The 24718-nt window shown below is 45.2% G+C and overlaps 1 protein-coding gene across 2 annotated transcripts in view; it reads right to left on the bottom strand.

Moving 5' to 3' along the window:
- PTK2B (protein tyrosine kinase 2 beta) overlaps positions 1-21607 on the bottom strand; it is a 150845-nt gene extending 129238 nt beyond the window's left edge. For both annotated transcript variants that reach the window (XM_060184852.1, XM_060184858.1), the window contains exon 1: positions 21392-21607. The gene's annotated coding sequence lies outside the window, so the exon portion shown is untranslated. The remainder of the gene's footprint in view (positions 1-21391) is intronic.
- Between the last annotated feature and the right edge of the window lie 3111 nt (positions 21608-24718).

Here is a 24718-nt window from a genome sequence, read left to right as displayed (position 1 = left end):
TTAGAGGTGGAAGGAAGGAAGAAAGAAAGGAAGGAAGGAAATAAAGGTAATAAAGTAAAAACTAAAGTAGAGGCTTGGGGGGAAGGTGGGAGGTTCCCTAAAAGAAGATAAACTCTGGCTATTTAGAACAAATTTGGAGAGTGGAGGGTCTCCTTGGTGTAACCTATCTCCTGACAGTTGTAGTCATCAAAGGACAGTCATAATAGGACTATTATCTGGGAGACCAAGATTCAAGTGACATCCTCAGATCAGGGTTCCCTCAGTCTGAGGAACCCCAGTGGCTGCATGAAAAGAAAAATGTCAGACAAGAATGGAAGTACAGGATTGGGGGAGGTAGTTATGATTATGCAAATAACTTTTATGCCTGAGGTTCTGAAGTCTGGGTTCGATCCCCAGCATCACAAGCCAGAGCTGAGCAGGGCCCTGATAAAAAATAAAATAATAAAATAAAAGGAAGCACAGTCCTAGGGAGAAGGAACTATGGGAAATATTTGGGTGTTGTGGAAGGAGAGCAGAGTGAGGTTTGGCTCAGTGTCTACAGAGCTGGAAGGAGCCAAATCTGGAAGAAGTACAGGAAAGATGTACTGGAAGAAGTACAGGGAAGAAAGAAGGATCCATCATAAAGTGAAATTCCTGAGGCTGACTTGGATGCCAAAGGCAATACTTTTTTTTTTTTTTGCCTGAGGAAAACATTCTTAATCCAGCTCTGGGGGTGGATGTTCCCTGAGTGATACAGATTAGTAATCAAATTATTTGCAAGGCTGATAAGCCCATGGACACAGCCCTGGCTCTCAGCCATATCATCTCAAGGATGAGGTCCAGAAGACACCTTCTCTTCTCCAACCCTCAGCATTGGGGGATATGTTTCCAGGACGAGGACCAAATGGGGTCAAAATCTTAGTTCACATAGAGAAGAGAATCAGAAGAGAGAGGGGAAGGCTAGCAGGAGTGAATGTGAGAACATGGAGTACTGAAAAGCACAGGAGGCCTCTCACTGTAATTTAGTAGACATTGAATGACTAATACCTCCTCCATAATGTCCTTAGAGGAGGGCAAAAGATGGGATCCTAAGATTTGTGGTCCAGCTAGGAAAATTAATGCTGGGACCTGAATGTGTACCTATTCCCCAGACCTAGTCACTAAAGCCCTAACCCAGATTGTATTATAACTATACGAAAGACCTTTTGAAAGTATTTGTTATTTTTTTCTTTCTTTAATATTGTCTTTTTCTAAATGTTTTATCTTCATCACCTTTTATTTTTAATATGTATTTCATTTGTCTTATTTTAATGAGAGAGATAGAAAGATGCAGAGTGAGAGAGACCAGAGTATTGCTCAGTTCTGGTTGATGGTGATAAGGGGGATTTGAACCTGGAACTTTGTATCCTTAAGCATGAACATCTTTTTGCATAACACTTATGCTATCTCCTTTGTCTTATTTATTTATTTTTAAGATTTACTTATTTTATGTGAGAGACCAGAGCACTGTTCAGTTCTGGTAGGTGGTGGTAGTTGGATTTGAATCTGGGACCTCAGTCATGCAGTGCTCTAAGTCTAAATCCTGTGTTTTAATGTCCTGATTCATATTCCTGACTCAGATGTATTTATATATTTATTTTATTTTCTTTGTATTTTATTATCCTTATTTATTTATTTATTGGATAGAGACAGCCAGACATTGAGAGGAAGGGAGAGATACAGAGGGAGAAAGACAGAGAGACATTTGCAGCCCTACTTCACCCATGAAGCTTTCCCCCCTGCAGGTGGGGACTGGGCGCTTGAACCTGGGTCCTTGAGCATTGTAATACGTGCACTCAACCAGGTGTGCCACCATATGGCCCTAATGTATTTATTTTTATAAGCAAGAAAGAGGGGATAAGTGAGCAAAACAAAGAGCCCAGCGTACTGCTTGGCTCTGACACATGGTACAGGAACAGAACCTAAGCCCTTAGGCATGCAAGTTCTGTGCTTTACCACTGAGCTATTATCCTAGCTAGTACTATCTTTTTCTTTTCAGTGAGAGACCAGAGCACAGTCCTGCCATTTTATGTGACACTACTGATTGAACCCAGGGCCACAGAATGTAATGTATGTGCTCTATTGCTGGACCATCACTCCAGTTCCTGTAATTAAAGTTAAGTGAGGTTATAAGGATGGGCCCTGACCTGATAGAATTAGTGTCCAAATGAGAAGATAAAGGAACACAAGTGTTTTCTCTTTTTCCTTCAGTTGCACAGAAGAAAGAACCTATGAGGACACAGAGAAGACGGCCATCTGCAAGTCAAGAAGAGAGCTCTCCCCGCAAACAGGCCATTCCTTTAGCTGGATCTCAGACTTCTAGCCTCCAGAACTGGGAAACTTCTGTGTGCACATAATTGTTTCAGATAGCCCTTGGAAACCATCTCTAAATCAGGATCCTTTCATCAGATCTGTTCCCCATAATCTCCTTGATTGGAACAAATGCTTACTGACTCCAAGTTTCCTATCCTGACATTTGCAGAATCATGATTGACAGACAAAGTGGCACATGACAAGATCCCTGCCTTCCACTATTATGTTTAGTATGGCGTGTACTTGCAAATATTAATTTTATCTCAAAACAACATGTACCTGACTAGTACAGTCAAGAGTTCTGGGAGGAAAGTAGAAAAGGAACTTTGGTCTTATATCCAATTTCCTTCCACCAGAGTCTTCTAGTCTAAAACATGCTATATACTCCAAATTCCATGGATGATTGGTAGTCAGCAGTGTGGGTAATGAAAATACCCAAACTGACAGCATGAACTCCTGGCCACGGGCATGAGCTACTAGCTGCCTTATGCTACTCCTCCAAAATGCCTGTCTGAAAGGGTCTGAGTCAAAAGCTTTTCAGGTCTTGGTATAAGAGTTGTTCTGATCTAGGGCCAGAACCACCTTTTTAAAAACCAAAATCTGACTGCTTCCCTAAAGAAGTTTAAAAACCTCTCTCTTTCTTCTCTCTCTCTCTCTTTCTTCTCTCCTCTCTCTTTCTTTCTCTCTCTCCCTTACTCCCTCTCTCTGGCTCATTCTATGTGCCTCTTCTGGAACCCCCCCTCTCTCCCACACCCCTCCCCACTCAGCATCATTTCATTGTTTTCTGGGAAGTAAAAAAAAATAAAAAGCTTTCATTGCTAGAATCTCTATGTCTATTATCTCTCTATTATATCTGTGTTTACATATCTTTTCTTATGTATCCTCCAGTTTCCTGTTTCTGGAGAATAATGTCCATAGCCAACCCACTGCCACCGAGGGTTCATCTCTGAGACTTTCTAGCTTTGTTTCCACCACCATACTCAGATCACTTCCCAGCTTTACCCCTCACTCATGAAACCTTTTTGGCTTTTGTGTGCTACATCAGCGGCTCAGGCCTTTGTGCTTCTATGGTGTTTGGCAGCTGTCTGAGACACATCTGGCTTTATTCTTCCTGTGAACTTTACACTTTTGTTTTGAGGATGGCAGTGCCTTAACACAGTGATTGACTGGAGCTGGGTTTCACATTTGCCATGTCAAAGCCATTGACCCCCAATCCATCTCAATGAGAGACTGCATGTTTCACATATATGAAGACCTGATACCCTTTTTTGGGACTTGGAAAGAAAGCATGTGGATTTTTCTTCATTTTAGAGTCTTTAATCCCAGGAAAAAAAAACAAAACATGGGGGTAAGGCTGAAACTCAGTCTTCTCAAGGCATAGAAGGGAGAACCAGATGTCCTTGTCACTGGAGAACATTGGGAATCTGTTTTGGAATGTGACAAAAGGAATCTGAGTCTTCCCTAATACCTTAAATCCCTATGACCACAATCATAAAGGAAAGCACCTCAGTGACATCAGCAATTCATTCTCGGTTCCCTGCTCTAAAGGCACATTCTCCAGAGTTAACTTCTGAGGTTACCACTTCTTGAAGAGACACTTACTGGTTCCCACCTGCAGTAGGGAAGCTTCCTGAGTGGTAAGGAAGAGTTGTAGGTATCTCTCTTTCTCTCCCTCTCTATTTCTCTTTATCTCTGTCAGGAAAAAAAAAAAGTAATAAGGGCTTCCAGGAATGGTAGAGTCATAGTGTAGACACTGAGTCCCAGTGATAACGCTGTGGGAGGAAAGAAAGAGAGAGAAAGATAGGAAGAGGGAAAAAAGGAGGGAGGGAGGGAGGGAGGAAGGAAGGAAGGAAGGAAGGAAGAAAAGGGGAAAGCTTCACAAGTAGTTAAGCAGGGCTGCAGGTCCCTATCTTTCTGTCTGTCTGTCTATCTATCTATCTATCTATCTATCTATCTATCTATCTATCTATCTCTCCCTCCCCTCTCAATTTCTGGCTGCCTCTGTCTAATAAATAAATAAAGATAATAAAAATTTAAAAGAAAGTAAGAAAGAGAATCATTCTTTCCCCTCATGGATCTGAGCTTTCAAAGCCACCTCCTGAGCATTCACCTTGTCTGTCATTTCTTCCTATGTCTGACTATAGCTTCTTCTCCAATCCTATTCCTGCTCTCCTTCCCCTTTCTGGTCCCCACTCTTCCTCCAGTTTCCAAAGTATTATTTCCTAGCTTGCATATGTCATCTGCAGAGAAGATCAAAGAGAAGGGGTGAGACAGGCAGGTTCTTTCTAGGCAACTTACCAGTGGACACTAGTGAGTGTGGTTAAGACCACTTTCAAGGAACCAGCTCATTCAAAACCCTCACTGTCGTGGGAAGGACCATGCTGGAGTTAGGCCTCAGCAGGAAAATTCTTGGGAGGATCCTTGTTTCCAGTGACTTATAATCCTGAATCAATCCTGAGGCCATGGTTCTTCATCTTTGGGTTTCTCAGCCACCTCCAGGAAGCTGGGCAGACTCACTCAATTTTCCCATTTGAGAGGGAAGGTGTGATAAAGATACTCCAGACAACAGAAAGGACAGTGTCTTGTTTCCAACTTATAACTGCAAAACTATATTTTTTGTTCAACAATTTTACCTATGTTTCAGAGCTACATATAAAAGTGTAAATGAAAGGCTGGTGCTGGTTGTCTTGGCAGGAATTAAGAGAAAAGGAGTGGTGTGGTTGCTTGGCAGCCCAGCTCACTAGTTGTATCCCTTATTTGTTTATTGATTCATACACTTTGAAAGTCATTTGTTTATCCACCCATCCATAGATACCTTATAAACTGGAGTATAAAGTGAAATTCTTCTCCTATCCAAAATTATCTGTCAGGAAATAGATATTTATATAGTTGTCCTTATAGACTCTTTCACTTTCTGGACTGTTCTCTTAATTATTTTGAACAAAAACATACTACTTCAGAAACATGCTTAACATCACTTAATCACTGCTAATTTCAGTGATTCCAAGATCACCTGATGAAGGGTTTTGTTTGTTTTGTATTTAAGAAGCACAGTACTATAATCTAGAATCCTTTTTTTTTTTCCCCTTGGGCGTATAGACTTACAATCACAAAGGTCAACTTTTTGTTGTAAGCAAGCCCTAAAAAGATCATTTTTTTAAAAGCAAAAACAGAGAGTTGGGTGATAGTGCAGTGGGTTAAGCGCACGAGGTGCGAAGTGCAAGGACTGGCTTAAGGATCCTGGTTCGAGCCCCCGGCTCCCCACATGCAGCAGGGTGGCTTCACAAGCAGTGAAGCGTCTGCAGTTGTCTATCTTTCTCTCCCCGTCTCTGTCTTCCCCTCCTCTCTCCGTCCTATCCAACAACAACGACATCAGTAACAACAACAATAAAAAAAAAAAACCAAGGGCAACTAAATAAATATTAAAAAAAAAAAAAAGCACTGGAGAGGGAGAGGTAACACAATAATGCTTATGCAGGAAGACTTTTTGGAGCTTGAGGCTCCAAAAGACCTAGGTTCAATCCCCCACACCACCATATGCCAGTGCTGAGCAGTACTCTGATTAAAAAAAAAAAAAAATTGAGCCAGGAGTCGGGCAGTAGTGCAGCGGGTTAAGTGCACGTGGCGCAAAGTGCAAGGACCGGCATAAGGATCCTATGTCTGACTATAGGTTCGAGCCCCTAGCTCCCCACTTGCAGGGGTGTCCCTTCACAGGTGGTGAAGCAGGTCTGTAGGTGTTTATTTTTCTCTCCCCCTCACTGTCTTCCCCTCCTCTTTCCATCTCTCTCTGTCCTATCCAACAACGATGACATCAATAACAACAACAATAAAAAGACAACAAGAGCAACAAAAGGGAAAATAAATAAATAAAATTTTTAAAAATTGAGCCAAAAAAATAGCTTACTTGGATAGTGTGTTGATTTGTCATGTGTGAGACCCAGGTGCAAACCCAACCCCACCATACTGAAAGAAGCTTTAGTGCTGTGGTCTCTTTCATTCTCTCTCTTCCTTCTTCATCTCTATCTAAAAAAAATAAAAATAAATAAAAGGTTTAAAAAAGTATTAAGTGGTTCTTTTGTACACACCAGTAAGAATTTTATTCTAAAGAAAACATTTCTCCAAGGAAGATAGGCAAACAGCTAATGAATACATGAAACAGTGTTGCACACCATTAGTCATTAGGGAATGTAAGTGAAAACCACAATGAAATGCCCCTTCATCCCCATTAAGGTGACTAAAATCAAAATTATAGACAATAACAAGAATTGAGAGTAGAGATAAGTTGGAACCACACATTATTATGGGAATGTATAATGGTACAACTGTTATAGAAATCAGTGTGGACTCTACTCAAAATACCAAACATAAAATTATCTCAAGATTCAGTGCATGGCAGCATTATTTATAATAGTCAAAAAGGCAGAAATCACTCCAATGTTCATCAGCTAATGCATGGAATAAACAACAACAACAAAAGTTCTGTTCATACAATGGAATATTATTTGGCAATAAAGACATGAAGGCCTAGTACATGATAAACTTTGAAAGCACTTTTCTAAGCATTCTGCAGTCACAAAAGGCTGTGATATTATGTGATTTCACTTGTACAAAATGCCCAGAAGAGGCAAAACCATAAAACAGAAAGTATGGATCAGTGGTTACTAGGGGGAGTAGAATGATAGAATGCTCATGATATCAGGCTTTTTACAGAGTGATGAAATTCTATAATTACATAACCATGATGTTTGTGCAACTCTCTGAGTGTACACCCAACCGCTCACTTTGAAAGGATGAATTTTGTAGCCTATGAATTACATCTGAAAAAGGACTGTTATTTCAAAAAATCGGTCAGTACTTTTTTGGATGAATAAGAAATAGTTTTTTTTAGGCTGCAGGGAGATGATAGAGAAAAAGGGTTCTAGTCATGAGAAAAACACTGACCTCTAGATGTGAGAGACATGTTTGAGTGCTTGTAAGTGAAGAGTGAGAAAAGCAATGATTTTAATTTAATGTATGATTTTACACAAACTGATTAAAAGCACGTCACTAAAATAATGTGTTAACTATTGCCCTAAAATGTTTACATATTCATATTCACTATTTTTTTTAACAACCCTCTTTATTGGAGAATGGGAGTGCCTTTGGTTCAAGTATACACAATGTTTTGAAATATGGTTGGCATGTTAGGCCCCTTGCTTTATCCTTCACATATAATAGACTTCTGTACTGAGCTGACCCCAACAGAGCAGACAACCTAGTTCATCTGAATGAAAATAGAGCTCAAGTTGAAGTTATTTCTATGAAAAGTCTGTGCGCAGGACCAGGTGGTGGCGCACCTGGTTAAGAGCACACATTATAGTGTTCAAGTACCCAGGTTCAAGCCCCCGATCCCCACCTGAAGGGGGGAAGGCTTCATGAGTGGTGAAGTAGAGCTGCAGGTGTCTCTCTGTCTCTTTCTCTCTCTGTCTCCTCCTCCCTTCTTAATTTCTCTCTGTCTCTATCCAATAATAAATAAATACAATTGAAAAGTCTGTGTGCTGACAAGACAGTTTTCCTGGGTAGTGTTTCTGTTATGTCATAAACATGACTCATGTTCAAATCCAGCCCCCAGAATACTGAAGGAAGGTTGAGTGGTGTGGTATCTTTCTGTCTCTGTCTCTCTTTGAAAAAGTCAGTACAGAGCAGTGAAGCCCCAGCAATGACAGAGAAAGAAAAATTTATAAAACTGATTATAAAACCTCATGGGTTTGTTGTTAATATTTTACATCATGAGCTCCTTGTAGTTTGGCTGAAAGTGCTAGGTTTTCTTCCCCTGAATACATGCTTCTGTGAAATGTATGCCTCTTTTCTCAGAAAGTTTGTGTCAACTATCCCCTCCAACCCCAACACCTATATCTGCCTGCCTAGGCTGAATGCATGGTCATCCTTCTTCCTGTGGCATCCTCCTTGACTGAACCATCTAGATCCTGAACCCTTTCTCCAGCCCCTATCACACATGAACAGTGAGGATCACAACAACTGGAGAGTGGAGCACCTGCCTTGTACATGAGGCCCTGGATTCAGGCCCTACCACCACACAGGAGCAACATGAATTGACCCGAAGGAGCTCCATGGATGGTAAGGCAATGGTGTAGTGCCTCTGTCCCTCTCCTACCTCTCTCTAAAAGGGGGGGAAAAATGGGCCATGGAGGCCATTCATCAGTATCATGGGTTCATTCCTAGGCATCACATTAAGGGAAAAAAAAAGGAGGGGGGGGGGCTTAAATAGTTCACTTGGATAGTGTGCTTCTTTGCCACTTACTGACCCTTACTACATTGAAGGAAATTTTGGTGCTGTAGTTTCAGTTTCTCTCTCTCTCTCTCTCTCTCTCTCTCCCTTTTCCCTCTCTTCCTCTCTCCCTATGTCTCAATCTCTATCTGAAAAAGCCATCTGGGATCAGAGAAGCCCCAGAGATGGAAAAAAGGAGGAAGAGGGGGAGGAGGAAAGCAAGGAAGGCAGGCAGGAGGGCAGGCAAGAAGGCAGATTTGATATAGGAAAGGCCCCAGGGACCTCTGTGGGAGAGGATGTTTGGTCCCTGCTTTAACCCTGGGACACTCCTTATATCAGGTTTACATATTGGCCCTTTGTTAAAGATCCATTTGGTAGAAAGCTCTCCACTAGCTGAAAAGTCCCAAGTCCAAATGATTATATGTGAAAATTCAACCCCTGAGACTTGACCAAGCTTAGCCAGATGACTCAGCCACCTAGGAGGACAGTGACAGAACAGGGCTGTCCTGGGGTGGGAAGCCTTTCTTTACAGAAATCTGAAAGTCAGAAAGTTCTGGGTGTAGTTCTCAGGCCAAGGTGCTCCAGAGCTAAGCAGGACTAGGCCAAAGTCCAGATGAGAGTCACCAATCTCTACCCTATGTATCCTCCCCTGTATTCCCAAAGTCACACACCACCTTCTACCAAGTGACCTGCATGTTCCCCTCCTTCTTATCTTTCTCCTGTCACCCTGCCTAGCCTTCTAGATAGGACTCTATAAACACAGGGTGGGGGGGAAGCAGTAGTAATGCACTTAGTTAAGGGCACATAACACCATGCACAAGGATCCAAGTTCAAGCCTCAGCTCCCCAGCTGCAGGGAGGATGCTTCATGATCTCTCCCTCTCTATCTCCCCTTCCTCTCTCAATTACTCTGTATCCTATCAAATAAAAATAAAGAAAATGGCCACCAGGAGCTGGCCAGCACCAAGCCCCAGCCATAACCCTATTGGGAATAAAAATAAAATATACAAATAAATAAATAAGTAAAATATACATAAGGAGAGAAAAGATGGAGAGACAGATCTGGTGGATTAGAGAGACACAGGAGTAGCTCAGAGAAGAATTTAGCTCCTTCAGAAAATCTAAGTTCCACTCTCTTGTCTCTAGGAAACCTGTCTCCACATTGTCTAGAGGCAGAAAACAAAGGAGTCCATCTCAACCCCTGAAGGAGAAGGTTGTTATGATTATGTTGTTATTATGTCTAGGCAGGAATGAGACAAGTGAGGGGCTGGGCAATGGCACAACCACAGAGTGCACATATCTTGTACAAGGACCCAGGTTGAAGCCCTCAGTCCCCACTTGCAGGAGGGGAAGCTTCACAAAAGGTGAATGTTACTTCAAGTATCTCTCTTCCTCTCTCCCTATGTTCCCCTTCCTTCTCAACTTCTCTCGGTCTCTGTCCAAAATTAATTAATTGAAGGATTGAAGCAAGTGAAGCAGCGAGTATGGAGGGAAATGGAATCTCCCATGCTTGCTATCAAACTGTTAAGAAAAAGAACAGAATGAAAAGCATCTTCTCTGAAGGAATGCCACCCTGGGGAGAACTGATAAATTCTAGGGTATCAGAAGTGGGGGCACAAGTCTCTCAGTGGGTGAATCATTTAGGACCTGAGCCTCCTCTGGAGGAATTGAGGGCAAAAGGACCAGCATTCTAGGAGGGTTTCAGAATTTGAACAAAGGTACATAGAAGAATAACGGGAGAGTAGACCAGGCTGGTTGGGTGAAAGGCTCAGTTTGGCGAGCATAGGAGGAAATAAGGGAAAAGGCCAGGCCCAGGCTCAGGCCGGAGGGCCCTGAGCAGCTGCCTGACAGGGTCTGGACGTGCCTGCACACATGGGAAGCAGAGTTAGGAGAGCACACAGCTCTTAGTGAAGTGACATGATGTTGGGCAATGGGACTGGAGAGATGGAAGGAAGGGACGAGACGCATGAAGAAAAAAATCTGTAGGATCTGAGAAGGAGGATTGGGGGCCAGGCTAAATTCTTGTGTCTCAAATACGGACCAGAATATGAACAGCAAGAGGAGAAGATTTGGTGTGAGCAGAGAATAAGTTGGTTTACAATGTGTAGCACTTGAGATTCATTACTCCAGAGGAGACTTTGTAGGGAGGTGAAAGTGGCAGGTAGAAGCAAGGGCGGGGGGAAATCATCTGAAGGGGTGAGATTGAAAGGGCAGGCCATTTTTCCCAGTCTCCAGTGCCTGCATTATCAGAGATGAGCTTATTGCATGGGCAAGAGATTCTCTGTGAATCAGGAGCATGGAGAGACAGGGTTAAGTGGGAATGGCTGAGGATGGAGGAAACAGTGTAATAGTTATGCAAACAGATTCTCATGCCTGAGGCTCTGAGGTCCCAGGTTCAATTATCTCTACCACCATCAGCCAGAACTAAGTGGCAGATTACTCTGAGCCTAACAAGATGCTCCTTAAGCTTTCTGAATTTATCTAGATAACTTTTTTTTAATGCAGCACCCAAAATCTTATACATGTATAAGACTGTTGAGTAGTCACCCTGGTCCAATTTTTACTTACTTACTTTTTAAAAAATATTTATTTATTCCCTTTTGTTGCCCTTGTTTTATTGTTGTAGTCGTTGTTGGATAGGACTGAGAGAAATGTAGAGAGAAGGGGAAGACAGAGAGGAGGAGAGAAAGCCTGTGAAGCGACTCCCCTGCAGGTGGGGAGGAGCCTGGGCTTGAAGCAGGATTCTTAAGCCTGTCCTTATGCTTCGCACCATGTTCGCTTAACCCACTGTGCTACCACCTGACTCCCTAGTTTGTTTGTTTTTTAAGAGAGGGAGACTCCAGTGCACCCACTCCACTATCCATGGAGCACTTTTGTTTTCCTGGTGCTGTCCACAGTGTTCCCATATGATCTCATGATCAGACCCAGGGCTTTACACACAGTAAGCTGGGTGCTCTATGGATGAACCCTGATCCCTCAGGGCCCATTTCTTCTTTTAAAGTATTACTTATTAATGGGGGGGGGGGGCGTAGAAAACCAGAGCATCACTCTGGCACGTGATGCCATGGGATCAAACTCAGAACCTCAGAATGCTTGAGAGTCTAATGTTTTACCAACTGCATCACCTCCCACACTGCAGCTAAAGGCATGTTCAACTCAGAGAATGTACAAGTCTCCCAGATATGGCCAGTGGGTACTCACCATGACCCCCATGCCATTCTACATGATGCTGTTTATCATCCAGACATTTTAGACTTAAATCACTATAATGATCTCCTAGCAGCTCCTCTAGCAATGCCAAGCTCCCCCTCTTTAGATCCACTTTACCCAGTTTGCTCCTCACTCCTCACTGAACACCTCCACAGCTCCCTGTAGCCTGAGGATAAAGTCCAAATTCTGCATTGGGGTTTGTAAAACCTTATCATATAGTCTGCCCTTATCGTCTATGTCTATTGCATTTGACTCCGCCCTAAGTAAGTCCTTTAAACCGTGCATTCTCTCCTCCCTGCTTCTGTTTACACCTTTCTTTGACAACTGTCACTATTCCAGGTTTCCAAGATTACCCTCCTCCTTTCAGAGCTTAAATGTCACTTCCTCTAGGAAGCATTTCTGGACTCCCATGATGAAAGTGATCTCTCCAGCACTTTATCAGTAGTTTGTGCCCCCCCCCCCACTCACCATCCCCCTCTGCCCGCCAAGTACTGATCAACTCTGGCTTATGGTGATGCTGAGAACCAAACATGGCGAGGGGTGGGTGGTGGTGCACAACGTACAAAGCGTAAGGACTGGAGTTTGAGCCCTGGAACCCCTGTTTGAGCCCTGGAGCTCCACTCCCCACCTGTAGGGGGGATGCTTCATGAGTGGTGAAGCAGGTCTGCAGGTGTCTACCTTTTTTTTTTTTGTAATTTTATTTATTTATCTTCCCTTTTGTTGCCCTTGTTGTCTTTTTATTGTTGTTATAGTCGTCGTTGTTGGATAGGACAGAGAGAAATGGAGAGAGGAGGGGAAGACAGAGAGGAGGAGAGAAAGACAGACACCTGCAGATCTGCTTCACCACCTGTGAAGCGACTCCCCTGCAGGTGGGGAGCCGGGGGCTTGAACCGGGATCCTTATGCCGGTCCTTGCGCTCAGCGCCACCTGCGCTTAACCCGCTGCGCTACAGCCCGGCTCCCAGGTGTCTACCTTTTATCTCCCCTTCCTCTCTCAATTTTTGTCCAGTAAAAATGGGGAAAATGACCACTAGGAGCAGTGGATTCATAGTGTTGCTACCAAGCCCCAACGATAACTCTGGAGGCAAAAATAAAAGAAAAAATATTGAACTTGGGACCTTTGCTTCTCTTTTTCTTCCTTCCTTCCTTCTTTCTTTCTTTCTTTCTTTCTTTCTTTCTTTCTTTCTTTCTTTCTCTCTCTCTCTCTCTCAAACATTAAAAAAAAAAAAAGAAAACTGTTGCCCAGGTTATCTCTGAGGCCTGTGCCTACATGATTCCACTGCTCCTGGTGGATTTTTTTTTTTCTCCTTCTAAGGATAGAGGGTGAGAGGCAGAAAGGAAGAGAGAGAGAAAGATGCCACCTGTGAAGCTTCCCTCATACAGGTGCTCCTGTGTGGTGCCTGGAGGCTCTAACCCAAGTCTTCCCACATGGTCAAGTGTGCACTCTACTGGATACGGCATCTCCAGGAGCACTGAGGTATCCTTTTACAATATCTTACACCCTCAGATGATCTGATAGTTATTTTTATACAATCTTTTCCCATTAGACTATATTATTTATGTGAGGGAGAGAGCATAATGGTTATGCAGATTCTCATGCTTGAGGCTCCAAGGTCCCAGGTTTAATCCCCTGTACCACCATAAACCAGAGCTGTGCAGTGCTCTGGAAAGAAAAAAAATGCGCAAGGACTGGTATAAGGATCCCAGTTCGAACCCCTGGCTCCCCACCTTCAGGGGAGTCACTTCACAAGTGATGACGCAGGTCTGCAGGTGCCTACCTTTCTCTCCCCCCCTTGTCTTCCCCTCCTCTCTTGATTTCTCTCTGTCCTATCCAACAACAACAGCAACAGCAATGGCAACAATAACATTAACAACAACAACAATAACAAGGGTAACAACAAGGGCAACAAAAATGGGGGAAAAATAGCCTTCAGGAGCAGTGGATTCTTAGCGCAGGCACCGAGCCCAGCAATAACCCAGAGAGAGAGAGAGAGAAAAGAAAAGAAAACCACCTATTCATTGTCTGTTTACCAGAACATTTCTCAGCTCTGAATTATGGTGCAATGAACTAGACCTGGGGCTTTGGAGCCCCAGGCATGACTGTCTTTTTTACATAACCTTTATGCTATCTCCCTCTCTCCACCTTCCCTCAAATTCCCACACAGCAAATTTTTGGAGGACAGAGCAAGTGGCTCAAATAATGGGGGAGACAAGATCAGAGTGGCCAAGAACCTTGGCTGTAATCTACCTCAGGTTTACAAATGGTGTGAGTAGAACTGGGGGACTTCAGTTTCTGACTGTCACTTCTGATGCCCCACATCAACATCAGTGTGCTTCAGAGCTAAACGTGTGCAAACAGCAGAGGGAGCAAAAGTGACACGGAGCTACAATAGGATCTGGTGTCCCCTGGTGTCCCTGCACCAGCACCAAATGCTCCTGGGGCACAGAGACCAGCTTGAGATTAGGAGGACATGGCAACAGGACAAACTCCATTTGTTTAGAAACCAGAAGTGATAAATCCAGTAGCAAGGATGGGAGGAGGGACCATTCTCTCACAAATGGAAAGGGAACCCCAATCTCTAGCTGAAGAGCAAAGCCTCAACTCTGGCTAGTACCCCCGGGAAGGTTTATGTGTGTCCACAAAGTGTGGGTGGGAGGAGCACAGTGTCCTTGAAGTGGATGGGAGAACTAAAGCAACTGACAGGGCATCAGACTTTAGCACCCAGAGCTACACACTGGACGAAAGGCATTCCTCTGAATCCCCCTTTCCAGTGAGTGGTGTTACTTGCATTTAGCGGGGCAGGAGGGAGGTGGGGTTCAGAACATAAGAGGGCAGATGAGGCTGGAGAAGGGAGACCACTGGAAGCAGGAGGCGAAACATTTCAGTTTGGATTGCCTTGGCAAAAGCAGAGGTGGCCCTGGTGCTGTGAAAAGTCCAGTTCCTGGGACAGAGTAGAGTCCCTTCCTGCAGCCTACACAAAGCCCACTTGGATGGTCTACTGAAAGCAGAAACTTGAACCCTACCAATCAACTCAGGGCCTAGGTAAACCATGCAGGGGAGCCCTGTGGGTTCTTGTCAACTCTCTAAGCTCACTGTCATCATGAGTAATAATTATACTCTGGGGAACAGCAGAGTGACTCAAAATGTGGCTCCCCACCCCCATCACTTCACATGGCTTGGAGCTTAGTGCTAGGAACTGGAACCCCAGAAAGTGAAGTCACCATTTTTCTCCTCTCTGTCAGCACTCTCAACAACTTCCAAGGACCATTTGGACTCCAGGATGGGCAGCAAGGGAAAGTTTCTTTGCTGGCAGATAAGTTAACAGAGCCTGGTGGTTCATCAAGCAGTGAACGGAGTGGAGAAATGATGCGAGTAGAAACAAATACTGATGCATCCAGGATGTGTGACAATAACATAGAAGATGGCTTCAGAAGATGGCCATTTTCCACAGGGAAATGCAAAGGTGCTTCCCCACCTTTGCATTCAACTCAAATGAACCCCAAAGGTATGAATGAACTAGCATTCACTGAGCATCTTGTATGTGTCTGCTAAAGAACAGAACACATGGGAGGCAGGTGGTGGCACATTTGGTTAAGTACTATGTGCAAGGACCTGGGTTTAAGTCCCCACTCCCCACCTGCATCGGTGCTGAAGCAGGTCTTGAGGTATCTGTCATTCTCTCTCTCTGTTTCTGTCTCCACTCTCAATTTCTCTCTGTCCTATTGAATAAAATGGGGGGTGGAGGTAGGAAAAATGGCCACCTGGAGTGGTAGATTTGTAGTGCCAGCACTGAGCCCTAGCTATAGGCTTGGAAAAAAAAAATTACATATAGCAAGGCTCTTGCCAATATTACACAAATATTAAATAATGCATAAGTAGTAAATATGGCATAATTGCAATAAGATTTTAAAGTTGCAAGAACATCGTATAAAAAATAGTCCACACTGGTGGGAGTCGGACAGTAGTGCAGTGAGTTAAGCACAGGTGGTACAAAGCGCAAATAATGGAGTAAGGATCCCGGTTCCAGCCGCCCCCCTCCCCACCTGCTGGGGAGTCTCTTTACAAGAGTGTCTATCTTTCTCTCCCCCTCTCTCTCTTCCCCATCTCTCTCCATTTCTCTGTGTTCTATCCAACAACATCAATAACAACAACAATAATAACTGCAACAATAAAACAAGGGCAACAAAAGGGAATAAATATTTAAAAAAATTAGTCCACACTGGGGCCAGGCGGTGGCGCGCACAGTGTGCAAAAGAACCCAGGTTCAAGGCCCTGGTCCCCACCTATGAGGGGAAAACTTCACAGGTGGTGAAGCAATGCTGCAGATATCTCTCTCCCTCTCTACCTCCCTCCTCTCAATGTCTATGTCTATCCAATAAAAAAAAATAAATAAAATTGTAAAAGAGAAAAAAAACACAGACCACACTAACTGGTCTAACTGGTTGGCTACCCCAACCTTACAAAATTCCTCAGGGGACCCATGGTATAACAGGGCAGTTCACTGGCACTGTTTTCGTTTTGTTTTGTTTTGTTTTGTTTTGTTTTAGTCTGTTTGGGTGGGAGGGCAAAGAGGGTTGACCATGCTGGAGCAGCTGTAGTTATTTCACATATTCTCCTGGCCTGCTGTCCCCTTCCATCCTCACAAAGGCTTGTTTATCATCTCTGCCTTATCAGCAAGGAAGGAAAGGTTGAATGACTTATCCAAAGTCACACTATGAATCCCCACCTGGAGCCAGAACCCTCGCTGCCTGCTGACCTATCTATGCTGAGTCTGCATGCTACACTGGGGACTACAACCACATGTGACCCAAACTGTCACCCCTCTTTCTTGTTCTCCTCCCTTCCCTCAGAACTGATCCCTGACTCTAAGAGAAGGAAGTTGATCACAGAGTCAACATAAACAGCTGGCAGTTATCAAACTTCCAGCCCTGAGCAAACCGAGGGTTGAGTATCTCTGACTCTACCCCATTCACTTAGTAGATGAGGATCACGTGGTCCTGAGAACAGGACCCGGAAGGATGGAAATGGCAGGAGGATCAGAGCCCTCCCTCACCCCCAGGAGTCTACCCCAGGACCTGCTTCTTACCTCCCCTGCCTAATCAGTTGCACATGTCCTAGTATTCAGGACATACAGAACACCTGCCACCATCACTGAAGGCTACATGCAAAGGTGCTCCAGCACCCAAGGAACTCTGGATAAATGCAAATGGATAAGGTGGACATGCATGGGAGCTGGGCAGTGAGCTGTGCACATGTGTTCACACACACATGAGCCACGACTGACTGTTGGGTAAACTAAGTTTCTCTGAGTTAGAGGGAATGAATAGGGTCCCTCCAAATGAATTGCTCAGTCCCAGAACTGCACCCACAAGTGCAATAAAATTCCCCTTGTGGCAAGTACCTTCAAAGATAGCAACAAGTGCCCCCTCACTCTTCCACCTGCAGGGTTCTGTCAACAGAGTTTACAGAAATCCCATGGATGCAACTGTCATGTCTGCACGACTTATCATAACCTTGACAGTGCAAACAAGTGTGACAGCCCTCTTAGGATGGCTCCCTCTTAGGATAGCTTCACCTATGGCACCCCTCTAGCTTCCTCAGGGTATAAAGTATCTCTGAGCCCTATTTGGAAAATGCTGCTTTCAAAAGGATTGGAGGCAAGTGCATGTCTTGTGGGAGGGAGAGGATGATGTAGCCACTGGAAAGAGAGGCCATTTTTAACCCAGCGGTTCCCACAAGGGAACTTGTTTCCTCTTCCTCTTAGCACATCAAACCCCTCCAGGTTCCCTTTGGGGAGGCCCCTCTAGGGGTTCCTACAGATGTTTGCATTAGAGTCCAAACACGGTCACAGGGCATCCTTCCTCACTTTACCTCTTCCAACCCTTCTTTTATTCTTTCTTTCTTTTAATGAGTTATCATCATAAAAAAGGAACTAATGCTAGGCATATTTTAAAGTATTTCTCTGTGGCAATTTCTGTGCTGAGTTTTCTTTTTTAAAATTATCTTTGTTTATTGGATGGCAAGAGCCAGAAATCAAGAATGAAGGAGGTGATAGGGAGGGAGACAGACATCCACAGCACTGCTTCACCATTCGAAAAGCTTTCCCTCTGCAGGTGGGGACCAGGAGCTCAAACCAGGAGCGTCACCACCGGGCCCCTGTGCTGAGTTTTCTATGTGGGTTCTCTCTCCTTTGATTTTTTCTTCCTTCCTTCCTTCCTTCCTTCCTTCCTTCCTTCCTTCCTTCCTTCCTTTCTTCCTTCCTTCCTTCCTTCCTTTCTCTCTTTTATTTTTTACTTTTGTCACTTATTAACACATTCCCCCATTTTTTAAAATTAATGAACTTTAGTGCCATGCATGGCCTCCCCAGTCCAATGTTTCATCCTCCTCCCTTTTCTTTTGAGAGACAAAGAAAGAAGTGGAGAAAGAAGAGGGATACAACAGTACCACCCTACCACCCAATAAAGCTCCAAGTTATAGTTCATGGTGCCAGGGTTTGAAGCCAGGACCTCATGCCCAATAGGGTGTGTGTTCTATAGGGTAAACTATCGACAGGCACCTCTCTATATTGACCTATTCATATTTCCCTCAAGTTTATTAGACTTTGAACTACCCCTTCCACCCCCATCTTCCCCCAAGAGGGAAGTTGGGTGTTTCTTCCTCTGGCAATGGGTCAGAGAAATAGGAAGAGAAAAGCAAAGCTGAAAAAAACCATTCAGGTTCCCTCTGCTCAGGAACTGACCTCCTGGCTCCACAGGTAGGCTCTGGGATCTGCAAGTATCAATAAATGTAAGTGTGTGTGTATGTGGAGGTGGGGTGGAGGCAAGGGAAGATAAAGTGCTCTTTGCAGCCAATTTTCATGCCTGAGGCACCAGAGGTCTCAGGTTCTATCCTGGCACCACCAGAAGCCAGAGCTCAGCAGTGTTTTGGTTAAAAAAAAAAAAAGAAGAAGAAGAAGAAGAAATGAGCCCCAAGCACTTTGTGGATGCTATTTTGGTCTCTGTCTTCTCCAAAGTGTCATAACCGCATGTACCATTTTCTCATGAACACTCATAGGACAACACACATGATTATTCAGGATCCCACCCTCCCTCAACAACCCAGATAGACGTTCTTGTCATCTCAGAATAAATAGACTCCAGAACCCTGAGCTATTCAGGGATTCACTGAGGTCTCTGACTGAGCCCCTGCTGAGATTTAAACTAAGATCTCCACAGTTGCAAAGCTCTGTTTCTTTCTGAGCTGCCACAGTGCTTCAACTGTTGTAGGTAAACAAGCTAACCAAGGAATTGATACAGGGCTTTATTTTCAGAATCAGCAAGACCAATCAGTGAGCCAGCCCCAAACTAGAATCCAGGAGGGCTGATGACAAGATAAGTGCATTTATGCATTAGGACAGGGACTTGTTCTAAGAAACTTACCTTTAGGTGACCTTTAGGCATTATGCAAACACCACAGAGTGTAATTGCCCAAACTGGATAGCTTGCTTATTGTACACTGAGGCAAGACAGCACAGCCTACTGGGACCCCTGTGTATGTATGTTCTATGACTATGTCCCAAGACTGTTCTCTTGGTCCAAGGCATACTCACTCTCAGTCTCCCCTTCCCAGTAAAACAGTGCGCTCAGCTTTCTCCTATGGGAGGGCTGGCAGGAAACATACTAGACACCAAATCTAACTTGAATTTCAGATAAATGAAGAAAGCCTTAGAACCTGGGGGATAGCTCAGCAGACTTACATGCCTGAGGCCCTAGGTTCTGTCCCTGACACCAAATATTCCAGAGCTGAATGGTGCACCAGCCTTTCTGTCTTACTCAGTAAATAACGTAGTCTTTGTATAAGTATATTCCAAATGTTGCGCCAGCCAGACTTACATCTGACCCATCACTTCCCTGATATTCACATCTGAAAGTTCAGTACCACCTGCCACCCCTATGCTCTGGAGGGAGAGGGAGGCTGACTGGGGAGTCTCCTGCCTGGCCCCAAAGTGTTGCTGCATGGGGAGTTGCCATGGCAGCCAGAGCAGGCCTTCATGAGCCTCCCTACCTCCCTCCCTGTTTCTTCTAAGTCTCCCCTGCACCCAGCACTGAGCACTGCTGAGCTACTTTCAGTTTCCTGGGTGAGGCATGCTACTTCTGGCTTCAGGTCTTAGTAGTCTTCTTGCCCATCTCCCCCACACCTGGTTAATTCATATGATCATTCAGGACTCCACTTAGCATCACTTCTTCCAGGAAGCCTTCTTCGATAAACACCTCTGACTTATCTCAGATCATAACCCTCCAGTACTGAGTGAGCTGATGTCCTGCCCCTTCCCTCCTGTGGCAGTCACTACCAGGGGCTGCACTGATCTTCAGAGCAGGGCTGTGTCACATAGATCCTTATCATACCCACTGCCGGAGCCTGGCTCTAGGTAGGAAGTCACTAAGTGCTCATGAAGCAAAGAAATGAATGGAGAAGGTCACCCAGATCTTTGCCTCTGCCTCTCAATAGCACTACTTCCTTCCTCTTTGTTTCTCTATTCACTGTGTCAACTCTGCCTCCTGCCCCCCACTCCTCCCCCAGCCCCTTTCCCCCAAAGGAGTTATGAACTACAAGGGCTTGGTTCACAAAAACATTTCTTGGCCTGGAGTCAGAGCAGCCTCCTCTTGTCCTTTACCTGGCTCATGGGAGTACTCTATACTAGATCCACTGGAGACCCCTTGTCCACGGGCCCCAGTCATTGCACACCTACAGCGCAAGCAGCTCTGCAAATGCTACAAGTCTGCCTCCTGCTTCCTTCCCTCCTGCTCAGTGGCTCCTGTGTCCACACTTCTGCTTTACATACAAAAAGAATGGAAAGAGAGACGAATGTGGGGTGTGGGCTAGCAGTGTCAGATGGCTCAGGGCTAGGGCAGGTGGTGGGCTCTGAACACCACTCATATGTTCCCTGACACCCACCGCTCTACCCACACACAGCTGCCACCCAGGCGCAGAACTTAGCCCTCAAACACTTTCAAATGAGTGTCTCAGGCCAGCAAAGTGTGTTCACTTTCAGAACAGCACCCTCACTCTAGCACGCAGCACACCTTCTCTCATGCCCTCACACTCACAACTCACACCCACACACTCATGCTCAACCTTCACATTTTTCACACGGGTACACCCACGCGTTGACACACCACACACAACTTGCACAATTGCACAACCCCACTCATTCAACACCTCACCCCCTCCACCATTCGGTGCTCAATTCCGAGGCTGCCTTTTGTATTTAAGGTGGCTGGTGTATGGAGGTGGGGGTGGGGGTGGGGGCTGGAGCCTCAGTTCGGACCCTTCCAAGCAATAGCTCCAGGTGCCAGCACCCATTTCCCCAATCTCTCCCCCACTCTCAACTTTAGCCGAGAGGTACAACCCCTCCTTAGTCCGAAACATCCCAGGGCCCCCTCCCACGGGGCTGCCGGCCCACTGAGCCCACTCTAGGGGCGCTCAGTTTGCCCATCTGGGCCCCCAGAATCCGTGCACCCTGGCCCCTCCAGTTCCTCCACTTGGTCCAGCCTCAAACTTTGGGCTGGACTCGCGGTGCCCGCAGGCGGCCTCAGGGACTCACGCAGGGAGGCGCAGGCTGGGCTGCCGGGGGCTCCTCGGCGCGGGCAGTTGCGCGGGGCCGCTGTGGGCCAGGTGCGCGGGGGCTGCAGGTGGGCTCCTCGGCCGCTCGGGTGGCCCCGGAGGAGAACGGGGCTGACAGGTTTGTGTTTAGTCCTCCTCTCCTCCCCGTTAACCACACCCCTGCGGCTCTCTCCTCCCCACTTCCTTAAAGGGTGGGGTGTGCTGTCTGGTGCGGAGCTCTACGGGCTCCAGCCTCCTACCATAAACTCTGCAATAGACCCGCGGCCAATTCCCAGAGCGCCAGGGGCCCGCCTGGGGGGCCACCCCCCGGGCCCCCCAAAACGGGCTCCTCTACTGTTTTGTACTGGCTCCCTCTCCCCCTTCTCCTCTTGGCCTCCCTCCCCACTTGAAGTTCCTTACTTCCCAGCAACCCCACTCTCCCACACTCCTGCCTCCAGGTAAGTTTCAGATCCTGATACTAGTGCCTGCCTCCTCCCTCACACTCTGAGCATCAGCCCCTCCCTGTGTTATTACCTGGCCCCAGCCCCAATTGCAGGCCTCAGGGAGACCAGGGGCTGTTACCAGACTGTTACCAGGGGCCTTTTGGTAAAATGGAGAACTGAATTCCAAAAACCAGCTTCCTGATCTGCACTGAAGCCAGGCCAGAGGGGTCACAGAGAAGATTCCAGACTTCCTCCTGAATAGGAAGAGGTGACCTAGACATAGTCTAAGATCAAAAAGTCGCTGTGTCCTCAGTGACAGCCCTTCCCTCTTCCCTGCCCTTGGCTGGCCTCCAGAGTTCCTATTCAGAGGCCCCTCTCCTCCCCCCCACCAATTTCTTTTTTAATTTTTATTTATTTATTTTCCCTTTAGTTGCCCTTGTTGTCTTTTTACTGTTATTGTAGTTATTATTGATGTCGTCGTTGTTAGATAGGACAGAGAAATGGAGAGAGGAGGGGAAGACAGAGAGGGGGAGAGAAAGATAGACACCTGCAGACCTACTTCACTGCCTGTGGAGCAACTCCCCTGCAGGTGGGGAGCCGGGGGCTCCAACGGGATCCAACCGGGACTCACCCCCCCCAAACTTCTTTACTCTGACCTGGGAAGGATCCTGGGGGTCAGAGGGCCCTCTCCAAGAATGGTGCACATAGCCTCACGCAGCATGGAACCTTGTGTGATGGTGGAGTACACATGACCACCCCTTAACACTCCAACCCCCATTCTGTCAGCTCCACAGCAGATGGCCAGTCCAGGAGAACAACAGGAAAGACCAGCATTTGGTGAGGAGTGTCCAAATGCCAACTGTGGTGCAAAGGAAGCCTGGATGTCGTTGCAAGATTTCATTCTGTTCTTCCCATTTTCTGAAAAGAAATTGGAAATAGACCAACAACCATAGGAAAGGCCACAAAACTGGAAGGCCACTTCAACTCAGATCAGAATATGAGGTCGCGGTCCTTCCTGCAAATTACATGCATTGAAATTAGCAAGAAAGTGAGTTAATGAGTGAGTGAGTGTTTGGGGTGGGGGTACTGGTTGTTAAATGATCACACTACAAGGCAAAGACTGGAGAGCTCCAGAAATAAGTGACCCCTTCTGTATTCTTGTATTTGGGAACAAGGAGAGGAAGGCTAAGTGGTGCCAGTGTTAGATTCCTGCCAGAACCCTAGAGGGTTGGAGCTGGGAAAAGGCAACAACTGCAAAGCACTCCAGGGTTGTTGAAGAAAGGTGAGTTTGTGTGTGCTGCCATCATGTGGCCATATGCATAAATTACAATTTCACTGAATCCTAATTTGATGAAAGACAAGTTTTCAAATACTGTGCTCAAAAAGTTTCCCCTTGGGCAAATATATAAAAATATAGGTAATTACAGAAATAATAATCAATCCATATCTGTAACCTTGGTATAACTATTGCAGTTTCCTGTGGAGGGAATGGGGACACTGAACTCTGGTGGTGGGAACAGTGTGGAATTTTACCCATTATCTCATAATTTTGTAAATCAATATTAAATCACTAATTTAAAAAAAAGTGAAGGGAGTCCGGCGGTGGCGCAGCAGGTTAAGCGCACGTGGCGCAAAGCGCAAGGACCAGCAGAAGGATCCCGGTTCAAACCCCCGGCTCCCCACCTGCAGGGGAGTCGCTTCACAGGCGGTGAAGCAGGTCTGCAGGTGTCTGTCTTTCTCTCCCCCTCTCTGTCTTCCCCCTCCCCTCTCCATTTCTCTCTGTCCTATCCAACAAAGACATCAGTAACAACAACAATAAGAACTACAACAATAAAACAACAAGGGCAACAAAAATAAATAAATAAATAAATATTTTTTAAAAAGTGAAAAAAATGTCAGCTGTTAGGATTCCAGACCTTTCTAAGATGGGCATTTAGTATGGACTCTATGACTTCTGTGACTTTGGTCTTCTTAGTTCTCAGTCCCCTAAATCCACACACACACACACACCTGTGAAAGGTCTTCTCCCTCCCTCCCTCAGCTTCTGGATGGAAAGAGAAACTGCTCGTGGATCAAAAGACTTAATTTTGTTAAGACTTCAGTACAGGCTAGACAATTCAACTAGTTCAACTAGTAATTCAACTAGTAATTCAACTAATAATTCAACTAGTTCAACTGGTATCCCCAGTGCCACATGTGTGGAGTGGTGCTCTGGATTTCCTCTATTTTTCTCACATTAAAATCTCTCATATAAAATGTATATTGAAATTATTTAAATGTTTTTTATTTATTTACTTTGAAGAGAGAGACCTGCAGCACTATTTCACCAGGCATGAAGCTTCTAACCCTGGGTTCAAGCCCTTGTACATTGTAACTCTGCACTCAACCAGGTGCACTATCACCCGGTCCATCAATTAAAAAAAAAAAAAGTGATCTGCGGATTTATTGCACTCAATCTCTATGAAAAATTCAGTGGCGTTTAATACTGAAATTTAAATTTCCTATAGAATTTCAAGAAAACCTGATGGAGGGCAGGGCAGATGAAGGTGAGGTTAGAGAGAGGGGTGTCTTTGATATAGCCACACTGGAACTTTGATGAGTGAGTGCAGCTAGTCCTACATATCCGGGTATCTGTGAAGCTACACCCCTAAAATTTTATAATGTTGTCAGTCAGTGTCAAATCAACTGGAAAACCAAGTTACAAATATCATTCTCCTTTCTTTCTGCACCTAGGAATGTTTGGGAAATAGCTATCTTTTCTTACATCAATTTTTAAAAGATTTTACTTATTTATTGTATTATTATTATTCATCCAGAGTTATGATTGGAGCTAGGTGCTACCACTACAAATCCTCTGCTCCTGGTAGCCATTTTATTGGATAGGG

This window comes from Erinaceus europaeus, chromosome 2 (genome assembly GCF_950295315.1).
Source record: "Erinaceus europaeus chromosome 2, mEriEur2.1, whole genome shotgun sequence".
NCBI classification, from domain to species: Eukaryota; Metazoa; Chordata; class Mammalia; order Eulipotyphla; family Erinaceidae; genus Erinaceus; species Erinaceus europaeus.
Note: the sequence above shows the minus strand (reverse complement) of the source record. Positions and strands in the feature narration are given on the sequence as shown.